The sequence below is a fragment of the Heliangelus exortis genome, chromosome 4, assembly GCF_036169615.1.
Source record: "Heliangelus exortis chromosome 4, bHelExo1.hap1, whole genome shotgun sequence".
NCBI lineage: Eukaryota > Metazoa > Chordata > Aves > Apodiformes > Trochilidae > Heliangelus > Heliangelus exortis.
This window is the reverse complement of record NC_092425.1, coordinates 11260628-11284847: the sequence shown is the minus strand read 5'-3', so window position 1 is coordinate 11284847 and position 24220 is coordinate 11260628. Positions and strand designations below refer to the sequence as shown.

The following is a 24220-nucleotide window of genomic DNA, read 5'->3' as shown; positions in this document are numbered from 1 at the left end:
AGCTGAGTTGTCCATCCTGTATCACAAGGAGATGATTCTGGGGACTCCAAATCACCCTCTACCAGTAGCACACAAGGAAAGGCTGCTATAGCAGCCCTGTGAAAATAGCACCTCTGAGCCCAGAGAGCACCATGTGAAGCAGGAGCAGCACTCCTCTGGGACCAGGGGCAGCACACATTGCTTCAAACCCTTGGGAGGAATTTCTCCTTCAGGACAACCACATGTACCGTGGGTGAAGCTAACACAGGGCAGGTGCCTCTGGAGGCTGCCCTGCTCCAGAAGAAGACATACCTGTCTCCCAGGTACCTGGGAAATGAGATTTCCTCTCACTCCATCCATGTTGCTGAAAGAGACACTTGGACATCATCTGATGCCTGCAGGCAGCTGCTGTCTGAAGTGCTGAGTCTGAGCCTGGATGGGCAGCAGAAAGAAGGCACAACTATTGGTGATGTCATTTATAAATTTCCATCTTTGATATTTAATAGAACTGGACATGCTGTAAATTAAATTAGTATTTGTTCATGGATTCATAAAATGCAGTCATTGTCAATTAGAGTTTATAGCAATAACCCACTGGGGGAGAAGAACAAATGGGATTTGGCTTTAGTTTTTAATTTACAGGCAAATTGCCATGACCTTGCTCACAGTGAACTAGTGACTATCTTTTTAAAAATAATGTGCTTTTATTAGCAAAAAGAGTCTTTCGAGTGAAGGCCTTACAATCAGCCTGGCCTTGATAATTACAGATAATAAAATTATTTCATGTAGTCCTTGAAAGACTGGCAACTAGAAAATCATGTGTGACTTTTTTTCCTACAGAGAATGAGCTGACCTGGTCATGATTTGAGGTGGTCAGGGTTAATGTTACTGGTTGCACTGGGTCTGAGCCTCTGCCAGATATTCCATCACTTTCCTTTACTAGTTTTGAGCTGGGAAAACAAGAGCAAAATTGAAGTCAATTTTTTCAAAGACCACAGGAGGACTATAGAGTGTTGTATACCAAACAGTAAATATTTGCTTCAGTATTACAATAGATGCTTTGGCTTACAAGAGCAAAGAGAGTATTTGAATTGTGACCAAGGTCGTGATGGGAAATAAGATTTTTGGCTGTGAACTGGCTTGGTGCTTCGTAGGCCAGAGAAGGCCAGGGAGCTTGGGAATAAACTTCACATTTTCCAGGCTGTCTGGGATGGACTTGTATTCAGCACACTCAGAGCTGAGGAAAAAGAGATCAGAGATTTGAACCTCTGCAGATGAAATAGCTGGCTTTCACTGGAAATGCTTTTGAAAAATGTAACTATTTTATGGCTTGCTTTAAGAAAATAATACAAGTGAGACATTTGCTTTACTGCGAAAACAGATTGCATTAGGAAAGGTAGATAAAGCTCTTCATGTCTCTTGTGCTTTACAAATAAGCACATAGGGTGGGTGACTATTTTCTCTTCCCTACATATTCTATCCTGTGTTAATCCAGGGCTAGTGAAGAGTTCTTGTCCATCTGAGTGGGTTGAGACCTCTTGCATCAAGACCTGTATATCAGAGCTTTATAAAAATTCCATATTGCAGGCTTATCTAAAAACCTGATCATAAAAGGCTCGTATTTGTGGAACTTGAAATTCAATAAAAACTCAATACATCCTCATTAATATTCTTAGCTGTTGAGAAAGATGTATGAGGCACATTCTGAGTTTTGTGGTTTTTTTCTTTCATTCATTTTACTGGGACCATAATGAAACACATCACTTACATACCCCACCCACCACATCATCATCAGAGTATTAATTTTATCTTCTCTAATTGAGATCAATTTTCTAATAAGGAACTTGTACCTATGTAAGGATAAACTCTTCTGTTCTGCAGTTGATTTTTCTCTGTGTTTCCAAAGAACTGAGAATGTGATTAATCTTTTTCTGCTTCTTCCAGATAATTTGATACATGGTATTTTAGAACATGTCTTTTGTATTTACATTTTGGCACAAGTACATCATATTGTTACATTGTTCACAGCCTTTCTATTGCCTCTGCCAACTTCTTTTAAGAAGAATCAAAGAAAAGCTGAGACAAGATATATCAAGCCACAGTTATTTGGCTGCCTAATATTTTATTTCCTTCTTCTTTCATATTGGTCTCCAGTTCTCAATCTTGTCATTTAGTGCTTCTGAAAGCACTAAACATTTTTCTTACTGGTTTAGTAAATAATTTCACAAACAGAGCTGCTTGAGGACATGCATCATACTTTTCTTCATGTCACACAAGTTAAAACACTATACAAAACCATGCCATCGTTGACTAATGTTTGGAAGATTTCCTTTTTTGATGTCATATTCTAAGAAGAAAAATAGGGTGACTTTCAGTGAGCTGTCTTAAAAACAAAGGATACACATAATGTAACCATTTGGGGATTCTAGGAAAAATTTGTTGAAGCTTCCTGCCTTCAGAGAGACTCATGAGAAATGAATGCAGTTGCCCTGGCCCATTTATTTTCTCCAAGTGGTCTTACCTATAATTATGTCTGTACATATTTACATAAGATATGCACAACCACCAGCCAGAAAACCAGTATTTCATAAAACTTAAAGAGCATCTCTGCTATGGTTTTGTTTATGTTGTTTCTCCATAACATCCATAGCATAGCTGGTTTTTGAAGGAACTCTTCATTTATGCCTGTGCTCCCAATCACAGACAGCCAAAGCCCACTTGAACTTATTCTAAAGATATAAGACCTGGTATTTTAGGGGAATAGAAAAATCCCTACAGCGAGGAGTATCTCTTAAAAAAAATTAGGTTAAAGCCATATGAGATGTGGTGAGCCAAGCTAGGAGCTTGTGGCAGCCCCAAGTTTTTGCTCCCAACCACCACCTTGTTTGCACCCCTTATCTGCATCATGTTCCTGTGGCAAAACATGTTAGCTCAGGTATTTCTCTGGGTTAGGAAGCCTCCAGCTCCCCAGAGACTCACAAAGGGTCCAGACATACAGGGTAATTCTGGGGCAGGAACCCAGTGGAGAATTAAAAGGCCCTTGCCATCAGGCAGGTGATATCATGGATCTGATGGCTTGTGATTCCCAAAGAGGCAGGAAGGCACCATCAGAGCTTCTCCATGGCAGTTCAACAGTGAACACAAGCTGGCTTCAGGTGTTAAATAAATACGATTAAATTGGAATGTGGGCAAAGCTCCTTTTTGAATCAAACCGTTCATGCAGTCTACAAAAATAGTCCCCTAAGGACCTCATTAGGCATTATTCTATTTTTTAAGTTATTCCAATACTATCTTTTTTCCAGTTATTCTCCCCTGGAGACTGGATGATCCTGTTCATTGAGCACATGTATTTTTTTTTTTTTTCCTCTTGCTTCTGTTTCATCATATTCCTTTATTTAACTACAGATTCAGTTCTAGTAAGACTCCATGAAGGTTTTTGGCTTTTTTTAAATCTGCATCTTATACTCCTGGCCCATCATGATTTCATCTCCTCTTTTAGGATTCATTTCTCCTACATGTGGGATAGTACTACAGTGCTTTTCCAAGCAGCATAATACAGTCCACCCTCACTAAAGCCTCCAAGGTCCATGGAGATTTCAGTATCCCTCATATGGGAAAATGGTCATGGAAAGGAGGGTCAGCTCATGCTGCCTGATGAGGATCTGAGCATGGCCCCTCATGGCAGAGGATGTGATATTCATTTCCATGGTGAACCCCTGGGGATTTTAGTCTCTCTGAAGGTTAGTCTGCATTTCACCAAAACACTTTGTAGGAGCCTAATCCTGTTCACATTTGGCAGAGCACTTCAGCACAGGCTTAGCCCAAGGCATTTGCTCAGGGCCATTAAAGTTAATGATGCTTAGGCAGATCTCAAAGTTAACTGTGTGTTAAGGGCCTCTCTGCAGCGATGCTTTCCAAAGGTTTGCCTGGAAGAAACTCCATAAAATATAGCTGGATTGAACTGCATAGTGTTTTCACTGTGGCAAATTTGTTTGCCATGAAAACATGAATGGGGAAGTGTAAACCTCCGCACTAAATACTGCTGGAAGAATGATTTATACAGAGTATTAAAAAAATATTGTTCTAATAGAATAGATTAGTCTAAGCACTCTAGGGAGACACTATGCTTTCCTTGGGTTTTGCACAGTGCCTGGAATACTATAGATGCCAGAATTAACAAATAGTTACTAATAATAAAATATTTCTCCTGACAGAGTAGACGCCAGTTCTTTGTGTCAACCACATGGGTCTGACAGAGAAATATCAGACAGATAAATATAAACCTACTGAAAATTAACTCTTTGTGAGTTAGTAATTTTTTTAATATGGAACCAGCTCTACTTCATATTTTTTATCACCCCTTACTCTGTCTCCCTTCAGTTTAAATCCTGTTTCTAGCCCAGAAGAGCTGTCTGCCTGAGTCAAACCAACCAGCATAAGTACAAGACCATCAGCCACTCCTATTTCTCTACAGGAGTAGTGTAAAACAAAACCAAGTGTCAGCAGACCGCAAGGTGTTGAGAGTTAATAGCTCTACATCTGACTTTTATTCACAGCATAGTTCCTTGACCTCAATTTATTATATCCAGGAATGTCTTGTTATACCTTTGCTGCTTTACTGCCCAGCCATGAGACCTGACAAAAGCTTCACCCTTTCCCAAAGGGGAATCTGGGAGGAATCACATCTGAGAGGGTCCATGCTCTCTGCCTAAGGCTGCCAGATTCAGGGGAAAAGGCAAATTTTACCAAGCTGACAACTGCAGCTGGAGGTATCAAACTGCAACACACCGAAAAAGCATCATTACAAAGGAGGTTTGGGGTGGAGACACAAAGTGAAAGCAACTGACTTGCTATGGGGTGCAAACAGCTCCTTTTCTAACTCTTTGGTTTTCTGTTGCCAACTGTTCCAGTTGTGACCAAAGTCTGCACCAGCTCAGCACTTGGGAAATGCTGCTGTGAGGCAGCAGCTTGGTGAGGCAGCACATGGTGAGGACACCTTCAGCATGTTCTTGACTTGCTACCCTGCTGTGTTCCCTTGGGCAATCTGTGGCATAGCCTCACACCTAAAAGGATGATAACAAGACTGAAGCCATTGCAAGGAAGGAAAAAAAAAAAAAATCCAGAGTTTGAAAAAAACACACATCTCCCATGCCCACAGTCCCAGCCAGGCCCTCTTTTTTCCCTTTCTGATTTTAGCATGTTTTCAAGCTACTTTTTTTCCACAGCCACAAGGGCTAGAAACTTGCTTTAAAAAAAAAACCCCTAGGATTCCAACCTAATCAAAGCACTCTGGAGACTGAGACAATTAAAATAACAAGGGAAGCTATGAGATCCACTAAGGCAGCCAGCAGCCCAGTTGCACCCCACCACCTCAAGCTGCCTGAAGAGACAAAGCACTCAGTTTGTCAGGCACTGAGCCTTCTCCAGAGCCCAGAAACACTCACATGTTTTGAGGAAAACAGGGTTATTTTGACAAGAGCTGCCAGAAACTAAAAGGTTCATACATGCAAAGAAGACTGACTCTTCTATTTACAATAAACCAGCCCGGCGGCTCCCAGCCCAGCCCCTGAGGGCCGTCCAGGGCAAAGGCACAAAGAGGTTTTTTTGGAAGCCTGCATGTTCTCCGTCTGCCTCCAGGCAGCTGTCCTATATTTTCTTGGTAGGACCCTCCCAGTCGAAGCAAATGTCCCTGGCCAGAAGTCAGGCACCCAGTGGTACCTCGGGGACCGTGGTTCTCCTCACGCAGATCCCAGCCCATGACTTTTCTCCTCAAAATGGCACGGGGCTGCCTGGCCCTCACTGCTGGCACGGAGAGAGAGGGGCTGCAGGAGAGCAAAGCACAAGGCAGGGGTGAAAGCTGGGAGCAAGGGGCAGGGCTCCTCCACGAGTGGACTTGGCCCATCACACTTTGCCTTCTGCTGTCTACACTGGCTTTAAAAGCCATTTCACAAATAAATACATTACTATGTGGAAAGTTGTCCTTAATAGAGTGTGTAAAGGGTTTTGGCACAGAAAAGGTGTGTGATAAAGTGCATTCCAAACCCCAGCCCTGAAATAAGTATTTAAGAACATCTTAAATGTTCTTAACAGGGAAAAGGGGTGAAGAGGGGAAAAAAAAAAAAAAAAAAAAAAAAAAAAAAAAAAAAAAAAAGAAAAAAGAAAAGAAACAAAGCAGTTGGCAAAGGCACAGATGAATCATGAAACTCCACATGGAGCTGCCAAAGCTTCAAAAACACTCTTAGGTACAATTTACTAAACCAACCAAGTAAGAGGTGCTCATAAATTACGGATGTTTGCAGATGTTGGTGGACTCCAGAATTAATTCTAAGCCTATTAAAACTTTAAAAGCTCAATGTGCTTGACTGTCAACAAAGGTTTTAAATAGTGTTGCAGGTTGCAAATCAACAGGGATTAAAACTTTCTCAACCGAACACCTTCAGGCTGAGGGCTCAAGGGCTGCAGCCCACTATGCTTTAACATGATGCAAACCTCAAAAAATGCAGAACATACCTACAAATAAATCACATCAGGAAGTCCATTAGAGCATCTAAAATCATGACATGTCACAGATTTAAGACTGACATCCTTCTGTGAATATTTAAGATGTCTTGGACATGGCATCTGCTGAGATTTCCAATGCATCATGAGATACCTCAGTAGGGCACAGACTGGGGACCACCTCTCCTGTTCCATGCATGGAAAAGGTTTAAACTTCCAGGAAAAGAATACAGCCTCTCCTCTCCTCCTTCTGCTCTACTAACAGCCCCAGTTTCCTCTGAGATATCTCTCTTTGGGGATGGCCTCTGAAGAGGGTGAAATTATTGGATGCCTAACTTACAGAACACAAGCTTTCAACCATGTAAAAGTCACACTAAGAGCATAAAAAATAAAAATAAAAAATAAAATAATAATAATTAAAAAAAAAAAGACAATAATTTATCCCACTAAGCAAAATTCCAGCCCTACAATCAGGGGCCACTTCAGATAGGAAGGAGATGCACAACAGACCAGAACTGGGTTTTAGAGGGGGGACAAGCAGAGGCACTCAGTCCTGATTCATAACAGTTGAGTCACTGGCATTTGGATGCCCAGCAACTCTACCAAGGCTGGCTGTGTCCTAAAGATTGAAATAAAGGAGAATTCATGCAGATATAATATTGCCTTGTTTTAACAAAGTCCACCCATCATGCTCTTGGGAAAAGGTGAAGCAGAAATCCTCCTCCTTTGCTGATCTTAGCTTTCAAACTGTTGGGTTTTTTTTTTTTTGCCATCTGAACTTATTAAAAGCCTTTATGCACTTACAAAATCTTCTGTGGTACATGATATGTTTAAAGCCAAACTAATAAAAGAATGAGAGCGTTTCTGCCCAGAGGTTCTTAAATATTGAATGCAAATTTCCTGATAAAAATCCCAAAGAATCACAGCATAGCCTAGTGTACTATAAATTACACTAAATCAAATCAATCAGACTATATCATCCCTCGCAGCTCCTACACAGTCCTTAAATATATTACCCACTCCTCATCAGTCCATTCCACTCAATAACCAGCTCTGTCTTCAGTCCCCAGGCTCGCTTTAATTTGAACAATATATTAGCCTTTGCAGTATAAAGGAGAAAGAAACTTCAGGAAGAAGGTAGGCTGGCTTACAAATGAATCTCCCGTGGCAGCTCGCTCAGACGTGTAGGATGGATGGTTGTTCTGAGCAGTCTGAGTCCCAAATGCAGGCAGGGCAATAAATCCATCCCTAGCTGGCCTGCGAGCAGCAGTGGTCCCTGCCTCTGCTTCCCCCAATCCTCACCCCTCTCATTCCTCCCACAGACAAAAGTCCTGCAGCCTCTCCGGCAGCGTTCAGAGGGCAGAGCAGGGAAGAGCAAACTCATCCTCAAAGTAGAGGTGTATCCCTTGGTGGGTCTCCCAGTACTGGGTGGCCATGGGTGGTGGTCCTGACTGGGTAAAGCCAGAGCCTGGATCTGCCATCCTCCCAAAAGACCTGAGGGACATGCAGCAGAGAAGATGGACCTGAGCATCACCTCCTATAAACTGCCCCTGGGAAGAGAAGAGGGCAAAAGAAGGTAGCCTGGTCCTCCAAAAACCTGGTCCTCCCTGAGGTATTTGAAAAAGTGGGGGGACTAAACACTTCCCAGGGTACAGGCCAGTGTACAATGTGCCTGAGATACAAGGTCACAAGCTGAAGGCTCATGGTGTCAAGCCAAGGCTTCATTCGTCTTTCCCCTGAGAAATGAGCAAACAGCCCTGTGTCCAGCATTGTAAAACATCTGGTTGGGCTATCAGGAGGGTGACTGCTGAGGATACACTTAACGGAGCTGCTGGGATTTTTTTTTATTGCATTTATTTCCACAAATCATAATAACTTAAAAAAAAAAAAAGGAAAAGTTGGAGTCCGCTCAACTGAGTTAATGCTTTCGGAATTTTATTAATCAGTGTCTCAGCATTCATAAAAAAATGACACCTTTTAAAAGCAGTAGAGAGGAACATTTCCAAATAGTTCCAATCAAAAGAAATTATTTTAAAGCTCACATTACATGTATTTTTAAATGAACCCCTCAGGGAGATGGGTGTGAACTCTGAATTATCCCAATTAACTTCAGTGCCAGAGATCATGGCCAAAAATGCAAAGTCAGCTCTAAGCTTTCTAAATAGGTTACTGAGGGTGCTACAGTGCCAGTAAAGCTACAGCCATGAGCTCTTCCATGCCCTGTGCCTGGGTCTGTCCTGAAGCACCACTAAGAAAAGCTCCAGCACAATAACACAGAGCACGGGATATGGTGAAGAATAAAAGGGTGCAGTCAGGTATTGACTAAATAAAATGTGCCTGGTGAGGAGAAAATGGAAACCAAATTACTTTAATGCCCATAAAAGAGATTTACTGACCAAGCAAAGCATTCCTTTTGTCTGGGAGCATGATTAGCATTCACTTAAGGGCAGTAATTTCGGTGCTGAATTAAGACCCTGTATTTCATGCCCAGAGCAGGGCTGAATACCAGCATTTCACTATGAATCTATGAGTAAGTGAGGGGGCAGGACATAAAAAGTGCAAGCACCTTATGATTCCCTGTGGTTTGTGTCCTCTCTGATTCTGAATACTGGTTAGTACATCATGTCCGTTGTTTACCATGGAGATGGAAAAATTGGTAGAAAAATCTAAATTTGGAGGAGCAAAACTGTTTTTTGGTTTGTTTTTTTTTTTCCCAGGGGAAGAAACCAGTCTTTACTTTGATAGTTGCATCGGAGAAGTTGTTTCTCCTTCTCCTTCTTCCTCCACAGCTTAATTTCTCCTTTCTTTTTTCCACTCTTTCTCTCTTACCCTGCTCTCTGACTGCTTTGCTCTTTCCCACAGAATTTCAATCTCCTCCTCATCCCATGCTCCCTTCTCCTTCTGAAATATCTGCTTGGACCCACTCCCCAGCCAAGGTTACCAGTGAGAGTTCAACCTCACTGCAAGGAGCAGAATTCTGCCTCTCCTGCTGCCTGGAAGAGCAGTGCAAACAAGAAGGTACTAATAATGAAATAGCTATGGAGGGAAAGATTTGGTGGACCTGCCCCAAGCTCTGGGGGTTGCACCAGGCAGGTTAAAAATCCACTCTGATCTGTCAGGTAGTAAGGGAGCAATGAGTTTGATCATGACCAAGGGGACTTTTGGTTGACAAGACATAGTTACTTTCAGTGGAACACATGAGCAAAAAGAAGCAAAATAGGACTCAGGGCAATGTCTTGCTCACAGCAAGGCCATTCCTCCTCGTGGCACAGCAAGAGAGAGGGCTCAGAGTGGCTGCACTCTTCTCAGCCACTCCCAGCAGGTCCTACAGAAACCAGAAAGCCATTTAGGGCACTGATCCAATTCATCTTGTGAAATCAAATGGTGAAAGAGAGGAGTTGACAGAAGGGAGTGGCTGTCATCATCCCCATGAGATACAGGGACTTTATTCCGACTATGAATGGAAAAGTAACATTCAGAAATTACTAAGGCTCTTCATTCAAACACATTCACTATTGAGAACTATTTGTGCCACAAAGGTTTATTCAGCTAGAAGACAGGGTGCAGGAACAAATAAACACAGGGTTTGAAAGTTTTCAGGGCATCTATGTTAAATTCAGAATAATGCTCTATGAAGTCCAACTGTTCTGCTGTTCACAGAAGCCCATTGTGAGCAGAAATGTTCACATAAGCACAATGCTAGAGCTTCAACACAGTACAAAGACCAGCTCAGGAGTCACCCAGCTACCTAGAGCAGAAGGCAAGGTTTTACCATGTGCTCCCATTCTTCAGAATGGGCTTTACTGTGGCAGGCAAGGCTTGGTGGGGTACTGCCTGCAACAGCAGCCGAAGAGCCTTGAAGGGCCAGATTTCTGCCAGCCACGTTGAACCAAATCTCCAATCCACATTGTGAGGGGAACTTCCAATTGGAGTTAGTGTGAACCTATTCCCTTGACAGCTGGTGCTGCTCAAGTAAGTCCCTGGGAGTAAGGAGCTCAAAAATTCAAAAAGTGGTTGGATCTTAACCAAACCCTGTTGACTCATCTCTCAAATTACTCAGCAGACTGTAGTATTTGCAGTACGTTGTTTTAAGAAAATTATGCAAACTATATGTTTTTTTCAGATAAATTATTCACAGTGAGTAATATGATCCCACTGCCATTCATAAATAGAGCTCCCGACCCAGTTACTTCTCCTGTTGCTTCAGTGAGCTCAGGCTTTCAAGAAGCTCCAAGCTTCAGCAAAAATAATGAAGCCATTTCACTCAACTTAGCTCTCTGCATTGCCACAACTCCTCTGCAGTGAGTCCCAGAGAACTTTACAGAAAGGATTAGGATTGTTACCTTCATTTTACAGATAAGGCAGCAGCAGCATGGTACAGGCAATGTCCTACCAGGAGATGAACAGTGGCCAATGACAGAGCCAGCGGCACAATCCCAGTCAATGATGCTCGGTCCCGTACTGAAACTGATACTTTTTAAGATATAAGTGGCAGCTCTGCCCCTTTGGCAAATGCTCATTTGCATTTTCAGGTGCTGTTAAGCTGGTGAAAAACCCCGCCAAACCTTTAAAAGCTGCATTTATATACATTATTGAAAGAATGTAACACGGAAAAATGGAATTCCCTCCTCCAGTGGAAGAAATTTTTGGGGAGGTGGTTGATGCCAAATGTTTTTACTGTGCTTCATATGGGGTTTTGGCAAGTACCACTACACAAATGGAGCACATGTTTGTGCTCATTTGACAAAGGAGAAGACACATCTTCTCCACGGGGATTGGAAGTCCAATGGCTTTGATGATTTGAATGAATGTGCTACATTTTAGATGGGAGGAAGTGTGCAAAGGTTTATATAAATGAAGTTCTGATCAGAAGGAAAATCCCAGGGGTAAAAACTCCTCAAGACTGAAAATAAGCAGAAAAAATGAAAACACACTTTGTATGTACTAGAAATAACATGCCTTAGTGAAAAAAGAACACAGCAAAATGGACGGAAAGATACTAAGACCATTGCCACTCTAGGTACACCCGTACAGAGACAGGTACAAAAATGAGAAGCATCCCTCAAAAAACTGAATGAGAAGAGAAAATTTATTGTTAATCTACCTACTCAACTTGAAATCCTGAAAGCACGTCTGTACCTATAGGACCGTAAGTTCTTCTCACTAAGAGGTCTAAGGTAATTAATAATGGTATTGCAGAAGTTCAGCCTCAAACTGCTAAGACAGGGAGTAAAAAATTGAGAAGCCCTTGGACTCTCCCATGATGGCTTTGCTTGTGCTTCTCCTAAAAGCATGAGTCTAGTGGATGCTTATAAAAATGTCAGCAACAAATGTTGCAACAGAGAACAAGGTTTTGACTATGCTATTTGGGAGTCAAACATTTCATGTCTTCATCTACTGGAGGCTCAAAGTATCTGGAAAGGACATTACACCACCTACTGCCACTGCTAAAAGGAGCATGACAAACTACTCCTGGGAGCAGCTGAGATTTTTTGTTATTAAGAGAAAGTATTTGCACATTACACAAACACCTAGATGGAAGATCATAGTCTGACATACAGCCTTAGGAGCAGCAGTCTGAAATCCAACAGTGCAAGGACCAGAGCTGTGTGATGTTGAAGTCTGCTCCAGGGAAGGAAGAGCTGCCCTTTCCAGCATGGCTTACAGTACAGGCCAAGGCAAGAGAGATAATCTTCATGTTATGAAGAAAATTGCCCTTCAAGTCCCAGCCCTAGGAACTGACCAACTCCAGCTCTGCACCTGCAGAAGAAGAGCCCAAACCCACCTCCAGCCATGGAGTATAGAGGCTAAGTACCTCCTTATACAGCTCAACAACCCTCATTCTTGAAGAAATGCTTAGCAGGAGGCAGCACCACTAAACAAGGGGCTGCTCTGCACTCTATCTGTACTAAATTTGGTACATGTCATTTCATGACCACGGGCCACACTGGTGCTCTGGAGTGTTAAACAGATGGTAGTGACATCCCAGACACACAGCTGCAAATCCTCTTTCTACCAGCATAATGGGCTGGTGAGTGATGCTACAAATTTTGTAACACACCTACTGGCAAAGGAGGGGCAGAGGTAATCACATATGTATTCAGGACTTCTAAATTATAAAATAATGAGAGGGACATACAGGTTGTCAGCTGCAGGCATTTTTTAAGAAAGAAACGAGAAATCTGGAATGCCTGTGCTATTAGCAACTGAACTCAGGGGCATCAGGGTCTTGCTGATACATGAAGAAATACTTGAGGAGAAACCAAATATAGAACATAATGGGGCATCCTGAAAGCTGCTGCCATGGACTAGAAGTGATGCTGCAAGTACCTGTACAGGCAACCACAGATGGTTCTGCAGGTGTATGGAACAACCATCCCAGCAGGACACGACTGCAAGCACCTTACCCAGACCACAGGCAGGAGAAAGATGAGTAGTGTGTCTGTGGCATTTTTGGCCAGATAAGATACCTGAGCTCCTCACAGCATAGACAAGCCAAACCTGAATGATTTTGCTTCTTCCTGGGGCTACTCTCTGAAGACAGGAGTAGCCAGAATCTCAGCAGTAAATTGGATGATCATGATAACTTTGATTAACAAGCAAATTATAAGCTTTTCATAGCCTTTCTAATCTCAGTGCTGTTTGCTAAATTAAGCTTAGCTAGGAAAGAACAAGGTAGGGAACAGCATGTATTTACAAGTGTCTGGCATGACCTGGTTGGACTGACCACTCTGTTACACAACAGTGGGCATTTAAAAGCCAGGCACTAAAATAAAACAGGTCTCAAATTGCAGAGCCTCAAGGGCTTTTTGACCAACACAGAAATGCCAACTGAGCTACAGAAAACCTTTGTTATTGCGAAGTCAGTGCATATACTTCTGAGATGTGCTTGCTTCTCTCTGTTCTCCCTAAGGGGAAGGCTGCAACACAAGAGATGCCCTTTGAGAAAAGATGATGTCCAGAGACAGCACAGCAATTTCTTCATACAGATATCCAACCAAATATATAGATTGCTGAATGTTATAGGACCATATCTCCATAACTGGCCTGTTCTGGTCAGGGGAAGTATCCAGCTCTTTCATGCAAGTCAATCACTGAATGCAATCAATTTCTTTCTTGCTGCTACAGAAAACTCTTGCACTAACTTAAGTCCTCTTTGACAGGACTGTTGATGTTTCCATCACTGAAACATGAGCAGAGGTTTCAACACAACTGAGGTTTCAGCATGGAAAGATGTGCCTCTGAGTTTGCAGTTTCCTACAGACATTTCTAGAGCCAAAAGGCATCCTGTCACACAAGGGTGGGATGTGTGAAAGTCTGTTTCTCACAGATGCCACCACTCTTGCAGCACATCCAAACACACACATAGAAATGAAGCAGCTCCTCCAGTTGCATCTGTCTGTTTTGCTTTACACAAACAGCAAAGTATGAGAGAAGAAGGAGTCCTGGAGGGTTATACTAGTTTCACATGGGTAATCTAAAACCACAGATGAGCCTTCTTGGTCAAAATAGTAAAAATGTTTATTTCCTGTTCACAGTTACTTTGAGGGAAATTTGTAGCATGGGAGCAACCAGACCCGAAGCTGTAGCAGAGAGGAGTGCTGTGCTGGGAAAGGGATCGTGTGCTCCCATCCCTGTGGAGTGATGAGAGGATGCAGATGTTAAGTCTTCCCTTTCACTTCCTCTCCACATCCCTTCTTCCCGAGTCAGCCCCTCCCTGAGAAAGCAAGAAGATAATTTGCAGAAAGAAAGATAAATTTCCCCCCCTTTCCTTTTGTTTGGACATAATAGAGCATTTCTCTTCTAGCCTTTGAAAGATGGATTTGTTCCACAGAGTCCATGGAGACTATGAAGCAGAAAGTACTATCCCAGGATGAGAGCTGATGGTTTGCATCTTGTGCAAGCCCATCTCTGCTAGGCCCTAAAACCTACACTGATGCTTCATGTGCAGGCAAAGGAAGCAAGGCTGCTCTCCAAAAGTGGGTAGCAACTTTATTCCTGTACAAAATGCCATTTAAAACAATGTTAAAGATGACTTTCTGGTAGCTAGCTTGTGTGTGCATAAAAATTATAACAAACCAAATAAAATTCTTGGTGTCCAGCATGAAGTTGCGGCATCTCAGACTTGCTGGCATTTGGTTCTGGACTGAAGAAGGAAACATCTCTGTAAAGTTTCCATTGATCTATAAAGCAGAAACATCTGCTGAAAGTGTTGTCCCAGGCCTTCTCTGACTGCAGTCAGCAGGAGGCGAGCCTGTGGTTAATAAGCTTTCTCTCTCCCTTCCACAGTAGATGTCATTGCAATGAGTACGAAGCACAATAAGAAAGTTTACAGGATATGGACTAACTGAGCCAGAAAATACAAAACACAAACATGGAAAAAAAGCATCACTGAGAATTCTGTCAACAGCTTTCAGATTAGTGATGTAGTCCTGACAAAGTGAAAACAGAACCACTGGACCAGCTACCCTGAATCAGCCCGGGGACTTGCCTTTGTCAAAACTGCCATAAGGACCATTTTAAAGCTCTCTTCTGCAGTCCTATATAAAAGTGCTTGCAAGGCTGGGATTTAATCACTAAGAGGCTGTCCTCTCTGGCAACATTTTCGGAGAGTTTAATTCAATTTTCAGTGTAGTTTATGCCATATACCCACACTGAGATTTTTCATTTCCTCAGTGTTGCTAATCAGTACACACTTCCAATGTAGCCAACAGCATCCCATAGGTACCAGAGGAGTGGAAAAAAGAGGGATGAACCTGGGATTCACCACTGGCAGCAATATTAAAGCAGTCGAACAAAGTTTGTGCTCCCTTGGGCAAAGTTTGTGTTACCCCAGGATGCTTTTTACAGGATTGCTGGTTGTTTCCACCTACAGGAAACCTTGGAGGGAAACCTCCAGTATTTTGCTAGACACCTCCTTCATGAAGATGTGATGTGGGGCTCTGGTGGCTCCTCCATCTCCTCTGCCAAACTGCCCACTGCATCCTCCTGCACCCTGTACTGGTGAGCACCTTACTGCTTCACTTCATAGATTCACAGAATAATTTTGGATGAAGAAGACCTTTAAGATCATCAAGTCCAACCATCAAACTTACACTGCCCAGACCACCTCTAAACCATGTCCCTAAGCACCACTTCTATACATATTTTAAATACCTGCAGGGACAGTGTCTCCACCACTTCCCTGGGCAGTCAGTTCCAGTGTTTGATAACCCTTTCACTGAAGAAACGTCTCCTGATACTCAATCTAAACCTCTCCTAGCACAACTTGAGGACATTTTCTCTTGTTCTGCCTCTTGTGACTTGGGAGAAGAGACTGACCCTCACCTCACTACACCCACCTTTCAGGTAGTTCTAGAGAGCAATAAGGTTTTCCCACAGCCTCCTCTTCTCCAGGATAAATGCCAGTTCCCTCAACTCCTTCTGGTAAGAATTGTGCTCTAAACCCTTCACTGGCTTTGCCTCTCTTCTTTGGAGATAGTCCCACACATCCATGTCCTTCTGCTGACTTTGGGAAAACAGAGGGACCAACAATTATCTGCAGAATTCAATGAGCCCCAGCTTAGCTTGTGAAACAGGCTTTTTTCTATGCTGGAGGGAGATGCTGGTACAGCCCTCTGTCTGGCTGGAGCATCCTCCTGTCTGGTGGGTGCTCTGCTCAGGGAGGGCTGGGTTTGGACAAGCACCCTGGGGCAAGCACCCCAGGGAAGGCAGCCCATGGCACGGCCAGTGCTGCTGCCCTACAGGTTGCCAGGACCTCCAGAGACTCTGCCACCCCCTGACACCTCTGCATCCTCGACAGCCCCTACATGAAGCATCCAGCAGTGTCAGGGCCACAGACACAGCCAGCACTCCTGTGAGGCTTAGCATCATTTCCCTCCTCCTGGGGAACCAAAAGTCAGCTGGTACAAAGAACAGCCTTTTTAATAGCAGGAAGAACAAGACTCTTCCTATTATGCCATGCTGGTTATAGCATGTCACTCTGTCATCACCCTATCATTGCTCTGCTGTGCATACCACTTATTCTAACTTTAATGGTGTTACACTTACCAAGGTTATAATTACACATTATAGTGTGGCTTTCTTACAACAAAAAAGAACTAAACGTTCAATTACACAGCTCATAAATAGAAGGTCACCGTACTACTGCATAAGCTCACATGCCCACATAAAACCTCTCATTTCGGTTGCCAATAGATTAAAGCGATTTTACAAGGATGTTGTTCTGGCTGTGGTAATTGTTAGCACCACCTCTTGGTGAAAACCTCCAACTGCACGGGTCTGTCCCTGCAATGCCTCTTTCCCAGGGGTCAGGATCATAGAATCATAGAATTGGCTGGGTTGGAAGGGACCTCAGAGATCAAGTCCAACCCTTGATGGTGACTTCCCCAAGGCCAGTCAGACACTAGAAAAGCACCACGAAGAAAAGGACTTGCAGATTGTTCTGGTTATTACGAATATTTCAAGACAAATATCTGCGCCTACATGGGCCTCTTTAAATTATTTTGGGATTTAGAAGCACTTACTGGTTCCTAATAGTCAAAGATGCAGTCAAGTGAAAAAGCACGTGTGCCAAATTCAAAACCCCTCAAAGCTTCAGCATCAGAGCTAAAGAGAAAAATATATGGCAAATACAAATGCCTAGACAACTATCGATACTAAGCATTGTTGAGACAGAATGAGACCTCAGAACTTTCTCTCAAAAACACTCCTCATTTGAGTCAGTCAGTACCAATCAAAGGGGAGCAGAAAGCAAATTAATCTCATCTCTGATCCCAAGAGATCCAAAAGCAACACATGGCATGTTGTTGATACAAAAAGCCACAATGCAACTAGACTCAACCAAGAGGATCTCCCACATGTTCAAAGATATTAACTCTAACTAGTTTGGTAAAAATAAAAGCCTATTGAATGGTGTGTAATGATCTTTCTTGGCCACTCCCTTGTCTAACAGCATCCAGTTGAGACCATCCACATCTGAGGTTTCATGACCACACAAAACTTTTTCCCTCAAACTGCCTTGCTAAGAAAACCACGTACATCCCACTATAGGTGTCCAACAGTGTCTTGTGGGGCCTTGCTCTTGTGTGGTCATCAGCAGCACGGGCTAAGAAGGCAGGCAGGCAGACAGAAAGAAAGATTATTCTACTAATTCCTTTCAGTATAAAACATGAAAAGAATGCACTTCTCTAAAACTAGGTTTTAAATTACTTACAGCACACTGCATTCAGTTGCTTGTTCTGGTGTACAGAGTGCTATGATCTACAAATTTTCAGGAATGGAAAGGGCCCACTACAACTTTTCCTTCCTTCTTTTTCTCACACTAGAAACAAAAAGAAGGGAAGGAAAAGATCTCAGTTTCTCTGAACTAAAATTTGCTAGCTTTCACTTTGATTTCTAGCATCATATTCCTATGACTATTGCTCCAGGAGGAAAATTTCCATCTCTTACATTTTCTACTTGTCTACAGAAATTTCATCTTTCTCCCTCTTTGTTTCTGCAACAAAAGCATCTCAGTTTGTAGGCTCACTGGGAGAGAATTAAAAATAATATACATGTAAATACCGGCCCATGTAAATCCTTATTCTGGATACAGATCAGAACATATACATGCATAAATATGGTGATCTCCTTTTTCCCTTGTTCACTGTGAAGCCCAATTGGAAGTACTTAACAGAGGGATATGAAGAAAGTGTGCAGGATATGGGTCTGGAACTTGGAGGTAGAAGAAATTTTCAGTTCTGAGGGTCAAACAAGTTTGTGATGCCTTTTGTATAATAGCAGCAGCTTAAGTCAACATTGTCAGAAAGGATTTTTGATTCTAAGTGTTTTAAAATGAGGCTGAGGCCTGGTCAATTTAAAGGGGTGTGATGATTTCCCAAAGCCAGACCCCTTCCTCTGGTCAAGTAAAATGCAGGGCAAGCGATATCAACTCTCATTTTTGAAAGACCCACATTTTGGCTATGCCAGCTCTTGGCTTCTGGCAAGACTATTGGCTGGGAAAAAGTGTGCACACTCACCCACTTCCCCACCTTGCTGAGCAGGGTAGGTCGACAGGAGAAAATGAAAGAAATTTTACAATAGTTTTTTTGCAATATGAATTAAATCCTTGCCAGGGAAAACAACGGGGAGAATGCAGATACATCTGAGAGCCTCATGCCCTGGCTAGCAATAGCTAATAAGCTAAGCTGACAGTGCTGAAAACTCCTTGTGAGCCTTCACACCTCCATTTTCTGCTACAGTGGGACAGATTTTTAGTGGAAGAAGGACATCTCTGGGGGAACACAGGAAAGCTTCATTCCACAGACGCCTTGAGATCACACCAGTGGTATCCACTCCAGCAGAATGGATGGAAGTAGGTTGAGCAATAAAAGCTGAGTAAGGTCCTCTCAGCCTTTTAGAGATTGAAGCAGGACAATAAATAGGTAGAATTGGGTCTGAAGGCAAAGAAGAAACAAGAAGAAAGTCCCTGAGGGGAGGTACAAGTCAGCATTCAGAAACGAGAAGTGGGAAAGAACTGGTGAAAACCAAGCAACAAAGGACCGAGTCATTTGGATTAATGGGTGAACATACACATCAGTAATACCTGTAGTTATTGGCAATCTTACGGGACATTCAGGACACTGTGTTTGTTCCCCAGGGTTCAAAAATTAATTTTTCAGTAAGGCACACCAATGGCATTGCTATATTAGCCAAAAGAAAACAAGATAAGCACTGGAAGAAAGAAGATCACTAAGCTCATGTCCCCAATACACAATGTAATGCAGGTCCTTGTGCTGTCTGGAGAGTCACAACACGTTCAGCCCAGTGCTTCCCAAGCAAAGAGTGGGAGCAGAGAGTCCAAGCCCTGCCAGTGTTAATAAAAGACATGGCCAAGCCAGCTGAAGGGTGTTTACCAGAGGTTCTAAGGCCTTAACAAAACCAGACGAGTCAGCATATCCTTTGACCTAAATCAATGAAACAAAGTGCTTGAGAGAAGCACTGTCCTATCCACAGTGGATGACATCCTTCCAAGATGAATGCCCAAGTTTTTTTTCCCTTTTAGATGCCGCAAATGGTTTCTGGCAGATTCTTCTACACCCAGATGGCGCCAAGTTAACTACTTTTATTGTGCCTTTTGGATGGTAATCTTTCCGCAGACTTCCTTTTGGCATCGCTACTGCACCAAATATATTCCAAAGGAAATGACAAGGCTACTGCAGCACCTGGAAAGGGATAGCTGCTTGTACAGACAAAGTCCTGGGATGCTGCCATTAAGAAGAGAAACGTGATAAAAGCCACTCTAGATTTACAGAGACACTTCGTCTTTGGGTCTAAAACGCAATAAACATTGGGCTACATCAAAATTAGCTGAAGTATTGAGACAACACATGTGAAAACTGGGCACCAGGGCAGGCTGAGAAAAGGTAAACTGGCCTAAGCAAGCAATAAATCAATGCAAACTCCTGAATCTATGTCCAAGTGAAGTGAACGCTGGGTTCTGAATGGCTATAAGATATCCTTGGAATGAACTCCTGGAAAATGAAAGCACCTGATACTTGAACACAATACAAGAACATGTTTTCAACCCAGCAGAAGCCCTACCTGAAGCACACCAGTGGTCCCTTCCTGTAACCATTTGCAGTCTCCTGCTGTAGCTGTGTTGCAGATTATTGAATTATTGCAACCTGGTCAGACCCACGGGGCTGCTCCTGGATGTTCACGAATGACATAAATCACACTCTGCAGACCCAGCAGTGTCTCATTGTAAAAGAAGCATGTGAAAAATGTATTTAAAAAACTCTTCCAGAGAGACATTTCAGCTTTTGACTGACCACAAACCACTTGTACCCCTGATAAATATGAAAGACTTGGATCACACGCCAGTGACTTGTCAAGCACTACTTAGGGCTTAATTAGTTACAATCCGCAGACATAATACAGTATTGTGCCTGGCACAGCCTTGGTAGTTGGTGGTACCCTGTCTGGATACCTTGTGAGTGTGACAGATGTATGAATATTGCAAATGGCTGAGGAAATTAAAGCTTTATGAGAGATCTGCAAGCCTTAAAACCAACGTCTGATTCATAATTATAACACAAGCGACTGGCTACTACCAAAAATGTGGAGTTGCAGTATTAGAGTGTGGGAAAAGCAACTGCCTAAAATACATTAGAAACGTACCCAATAATAACTGGACTCTCATTCCAGAAAGAAGCAGCATTTTAGAGCCAATATGGTTTTCCAAGCAAAAATATCCCTATGGTACTTCATTAATTTAGAATTATGAATAAGCCCAGATGTCCATTTAGTGGTCTGCCACCAGTAGAAGACATCCTGTTTATTCTAGTTATGGCTCTGTGTAGTTGTCTGTAAAACACAAGGGCTACCACAGCCTCCTGCTAGCTGCTGGGATACCTGTCTTGCTCCTGGTAAGGCAGGCACTACAGTTCTTCACAAGTGACCTCCTGACCCAGTCCTTGCCCAAAGGGACTTTGCTGTGTTATGAAAGCAATACTGGAGCATGCAGTGGAGCAACACAATTACTTCCCATTTATTTGAGATTCTCTTGGTTAGGTTATTATTCTTCACACAATGACTTTTAAACTGGAATGCCCTTACTCAAATGTTTTAAGGCTTAAGCTTTCCAGCAATGCATTGTACATCTCTATCTGACATTTTCTCTCCCCCTTCCCTCTCCTGGAATTCTTGCTTTTAGCAACCACATCCCTGGTTGTTGATTCTTGGAAAAAATTCTCCTTTCTCATGGTGTCTTGCTCTATCATTAATGTTGACATGCCAAAAGCTTCCCACCAAGATCCTGTTGGCTTTTTTGGCATCCTGCTTCTCCACATCTGGTATTTTATATAGCTATCCATAATATTATAATTCTTTTGCCAGTAGCTTGTCCTCTTCATATGCAGACCATATCTCACAGATTTCTCCCAAAATCAGTGCCTTCTCTGGTACATTAGCTCCTCCAGCCCCAAACAATCCAGCTGTCTGAAAGCTCTAGGTCTTTCAAAAAGCACCAACCACCAAGTCTCACAATATCTGACAACCTTGTACATAACTAAATTCATGACCAGAAAGTAACACACTCATAACATGTGACTGAAAACCAATGAAAATGACAGCAGAAACTTTCCTTTCCCCCATGCTGTTGCAGCTTAAGTAGCATCCAGAAACTTGATGCTGACTGATGCCCACTGAAACACGAATTGATGCTGTTTGTCAGTGAAAATCAGGACTACTTTCTATTTAAGTTAAAGCAAGCTTCTATTTGTAGACCTTAAAGAGATACTGCACACTGTTCTCTTACAAGTCAGGAGAACAATCTTTATGTCTCAGGTTATATACCATCCTTTGTCCACAACACAAAAATTTGTCTTGGAAGGCTGATAAAAGCCACAAGATAGGGGCAAAAGAAAAGGGATCTCAGAACAGAGGAAAACAATCAAGAGGCCACAACCAGCTTTTACTGTATTCAGAATTAATACAAAATATCTCAATCTATAGAAGGCAATTGGATATGGTTATATCAATCTGCTCGTATTCAAAATAAGAAAAAAAAACTTGATTGACCAAGCTCTGAGAAGCAAGTCTGCCTCCAGGCCTGCGTGCAGCTACCTGCATTTTAGCATGCCTAAAGAGTGAAGCATCCAACTTAGATCTGAGCTTTTCTGGCAATTAGGAAATATCTCTTTTCTTACCTGTCCTGCAAAAGAAGGAAGGGAAGCATTCTTCTCACAGGGTTGGTTGGTCATAGGAAGGGCTTGTCCAGAGAGGCTGCAGTATCCTTGTTCTCAGAGAGATGCAAAGCTTCACTGAACACAGCCTTGGGAAACCTCATCTAACTGGGAAGCCAGGTCTGCTTTCTGTGTGGCATCCAGATGACCTGCAGACACCTTTCCAATCTGCTTTTGTATACTTTGATGATTCTAACCACTCATTAAATAAAAAACTAAAGACAAAGTTTGGACGTATTTCTCCTACAATAAAATGCACCTCTGTTTGACTGCATTGAGATAATGACATCACAGCTATTGATGGTTTCTGTTCTACTTACAGGAAAACACATCTACTTATGCAAAAATGCTGTTTCCATCACCTTAGCATTTGTGTGCTATTTGGACAGGTGTTTGTCATTGGAACTGTGATAAATGCCAGTGCTTGCTTCACCAAAACCTTAAATTAAGTCTTAAATTGTAAGGACATGGTTCCCCCCACACTACCCTGATTCCTTGTTTCACAGGTGAAAAACGAAGGCACAAAGGAAGCCTGTGGAGAAGACAGAAGCTGAACATTTTCTCCTGAATTTCAGCCCATTGCTTTCAACAGAAATCCACCCTTTGGTTCCTGTTAAATATTCTATGGGCAACTTCTTCCAGTACCTAAATTTGTTCTCATAGCTGTATTAGCTGATGTAAAGTATTCAATGGCAAAAATATGTCATCCAAACTGTTCAGCTTAGTTCAGGTTTTTTACAGCACACTTTGAAGCAGGACACAACTGTATGCATCTGCTTTGGCTTCTGCTTTAAAAAGACACCTCTGTGAAGGAAGAATGTCACCTTCATTAGAGGCTACTGTAAAAGCCAGTTGTCTCCAGTCCCTGAGATTCTATGATTTCTTATACATTGGAGGCAAGGATGAGACTGGAAACACAGATAGCATCAAGCACTTGCTGATCCTGAGAACTGTATCAAAGCATCCAAACTGTGCACGCACTCTGCTTCCAGGCTCTGCTTCCAGACTTTCAGTGCCAGCACATCCTCAGGGAAGAGCTGAGCTGCTCTGCCAATGATCTTAAGCCTTCCCTGCCTCTCCCCATATGGTCTGTGGTCCTTATGGCACACATCCTGCATCCCCTAAGCCCTGATGACCTCCACTTACCTGCACAATTTATAGAACTTTCTGGCTTTTGCAGCCAGCCATTATTTTTGTCGAGCCTTGCAGCAGTTGCTATATGTAATAACCTCAGCCTTACCATTCACAGCTGCCACAAAAGCTATATGCTCTAAAATGTTAGCTGTTTTAATAAGAAGGATACCCTGAGGACACAGATGTTGAGCAAGTATCTAACTGCTTATCTTTCTACTGGACTACTGAGGTGGATTTTTTGCTAACCTGCCAAAAACAGAACAACAAAACCACTTGCCATATCCTGCTCACTTTCTGTGCAAGCTCCTCTTCAGCTGTCAGAGACTGTTCAGATTCAGTCAGGGCAGTGTGGAAGAAATTGGCCCCTGTCTTTAAACTTCAGTACTCCATGGGGGGATGGACCTGTATCCCACCCCTGAGTGTGTAACAGCACTGACGATTAACTCATTCAGGTGAAACCAGTCCCTAGAGACCCTTGCAGCAGTGGAAGCTGAGTTTCCAAATACCTGAATAGCAAAGAAGGTGTTTCCAAGGGCACAAAAGACACTCATGTTCCCATCCAGCTGCTGGGCTTGAAAAATTTGTCTTGCATGAGCGAGCAGCTGAGGCAGGGCATGATCTCCCTCCAGAGACACCCTCTCTTTTCACTGTTTTCCCTTTTTAAGAGGACAAGTTTTGGGTAGCTGCCTGCCAACTGTCACTGTGTAGGATGAAATGAAATACAGCATAGTAAAAGAAAAAAGGAACTCGCACTAGAGCGAGATTTAGTTAGGTTTCTCAAAAAGGAAGAGCAAAGAAGCAGCCTTTAAGGCATTCTGGGGTGAATATTTAGCTCATACAGCTCTAGAGATATTGGCAACATGTGTCTAAATTTCCAGTGG

General features: G+C 42.7%; 1 long non-coding RNA gene across 1 annotated transcript; it reads right to left on the bottom strand.

Moving 5' to 3' along the window:
* Positions 1-105: 105 nt before the first annotated feature.
* Positions 106-20262, bottom strand: LOC139796331 (uncharacterized). Its single transcript, XR_011725952.1, has 3 exons — positions 20062-20262; positions 833-929; positions 106-411 (listed from the first exon to the last, which is right to left on the bottom strand). It is a non-coding gene; the product is annotated as an uncharacterized lncRNA (long non-coding RNA).
* Between the last annotated feature and the right edge of the window lie 3958 nt (positions 20263-24220).